Here is a 2,731-nt window from a genome sequence, read left to right on the forward strand (position 1 = left end):
ACCTTTCAGATCTGAAGGGCATTTTAGGGGTGATTATAGTCAATTGTTGACGAGTACCCAGTGCCTACAGTTTTTCGCACATAGTCTTGGTTCAATGAATACTTTCTAGGCACACAGAGCATAACCACGTCCTCTCAGAGAATTCTGATGCTTTTCTAGGACTTGAAGGTAGTGGTGATAACAGGTTAATTAAGACTCAAAACTCAAGGCCTACTTATTGTCACAAGTAAATCTTTCTTGTCTGCTGTCCCTTGGTTTATCCTTGTTATAGGCAATGATTCTCAGTGGTCAGATTTGTGCCATCTTATTTCAAAGACAGGATAGAGGCTGCCTCAGAGTATGAGTTTAACTGTAAAGGAAGGACAGCTGGACAGACACAATAGTCAGTCGAAAACTGAGCATTTACCTGTCTAGATAAAGTTTATTCCAGGCAAAGGCAACATTGAGGGCCCTGACCTTAAGATGACAGATCAATCAGTGTTCAATCAGGGACAGAAATCACAATGGTAATTTCAATGGGGAGAATTTAACACAAAGACTCAGTGACTAGTAGAAGGTAGTTAATTTCTTAAAGAGGCAAAAAGAAGATTCAAAAGATCCAGAAGTAGGGCTGGGAATGTGGCTCAGTGTTGAGCACTTGCCTAGCATGAGTGAAGTCTGGGGTTCGATTCCTAGCACCACAAAAATAATCAATTAATTAAATGACATAATACTTGAAATTAAAAGTAAAAGATCCAGAAGTACCCATTGCAAAAATCACATTCTACATATGGGGTTCAGGATAAGTGAATAAGGAAGGAGTTGACGGGTGTGACTACCTCAGAAACACATAGCCAGCTGCTGCTGAAGAAATGTGGGTCAGAGCAGCCCATAGGGCAGAGTAAGGGCAGAGGGTGCAATAATGGGAGCTAGGCAATAGGGCTACTTAGGTGTTACCAGAGAACCAGATGCTGCACCAAACAGAAAAACAAACAAACAAACAAAAAAACCCAACACACTGGAAGGAATTCCCTACTTCCTACTATTGCCTCTTGGTGTCCTTCCAGTATTATCTATGGACATATCCAACATCAAAATCTCTGACAAAGGAGAAATGATTATAGGGTCCAACTCCAGTGTCACAGCATAGGCAGAGAATGGGTGGATTTAGAGTTGAAGCAATGAATTGATGACTGACACAGTCTACCGTTTTGGTTACTCAGCTTCCATAGGAATTCTTGTACATTTGAACTTCCAATGAAACAACTCTGTGTTTCCATCTCACAAACTGCAGGTGTCCTTAGTACAAGTGAAGAAATCCTCACATTCTCTCCAAAGTGGAGACAAACAGTTCCAACCAACATTAGAGTCATTGCTGGCTATATTCAGTACTTTCAAGTTTAGTCACAGTCCTATTGAAAACTTTGTTAGCTAATAACTATTGCAAAGTTCATCTTCAACAACTTGTCTATAAAATAATAAAGGAAAGAACAGAGAAGAAAATAGTTACTGTATAAAATACACATGTACAAACAAAGAGCATGAAAAGCTTCTACCATCTTTGTAATTAGTCATAAGGTTGTAGTTGGTCTGTACATCTTCCTTCTCTGCTCTCCAATTTCTCTTTGTCCTCAGTCTGAAGCTTAACTAGATGGGGTTCTTATTTGATGGTGTGATTCAAGCCCTCATTCTGAAGGGTCCAAATTCTCAAGTCTTAACTCTTTCTTTGGTTTATTTGCTGTAGTTTTCAATTAGACTTTACTATTGGGCATGGAAAGCCTGTGGGGTTGCAGATGCATTTCTCCTTGTTCCCCACCTGTGGCACAACACAATGATCCATTGTGGATCAGTCACTCCTGCCACAGGAGTAACTCCCTTCTGCCTAATGGTTTGGTGGCATAGGAGCCCCACATGGCTAAGTGATGGTCTCAGCTTCCACATCCATAGAACCATTGTGTGTCCTTCAGTTCCCACAGGGAACTATGACCTTCCAACCAGAAGAGCTTAAGTTGATGGATGGGAAGAAAAACATTCTGTTAATGTCATCTTATTATTATTATCATTGGATATAATTGTGAGAGGAACTTCTCTGACTTTCACCCTCTTATTCCCAGAAAAATATATTCTGACTATAATAAAAATACATTCAGCACCATATAGTGATCTCTGATTCAGAGTGTCTGCTGCAACCCATAAAACAGACTTCATTCTTCCAGGGTGCTCCACACTCTGACAGCATTTTCACTAAGCTAGCCATAGGCTTCTGAGAGAGTGCAATTCCATGGACATTAGTTATTGCCACACTAGCTTTGCTGTAAGTTTTTTTCCTTGATTAGACATGATTCTGTAGGGAGAACCATGATAGTCAATGGGACAGTCCATGAGTTCACTGATGGTGCTGCCAGAAGCATTGTAGGTAGGAAAATACACATTCATAAAATGCATCTGCTCTAGTGAGGACAAATCTTTGTTCTCCCAATGATGGAAGAGGTCCAATATAATCAACTTGCCATCAGTTGGCTGGCTGGTTTCCTGGGGAAATGGCTCCTTGTGTTGGTATCTTCTGTTGGCTGATAAGGCACTCAATGGGAGTAGTTTCCCTTTCAGTGAGAAGGCTCATATTTTTGGGCCCATGAGTAGCCTCTCTTTCTGCCACCATGGCCCTTTTTGTTCATGGGTCCACTGAGCAATTAATGGGACACCTGGGAAAAGAAGCTGACATGCACTCTGTGTGTCATTTTGTCCACTTGAT

The sequence above is a fragment of the Sciurus carolinensis genome, chromosome 4 (genome assembly GCF_902686445.1).
Source record: "Sciurus carolinensis chromosome 4, mSciCar1.2, whole genome shotgun sequence".
NCBI lineage: Eukaryota > Metazoa > Chordata > Mammalia > Rodentia > Sciuridae > Sciurus > Sciurus carolinensis.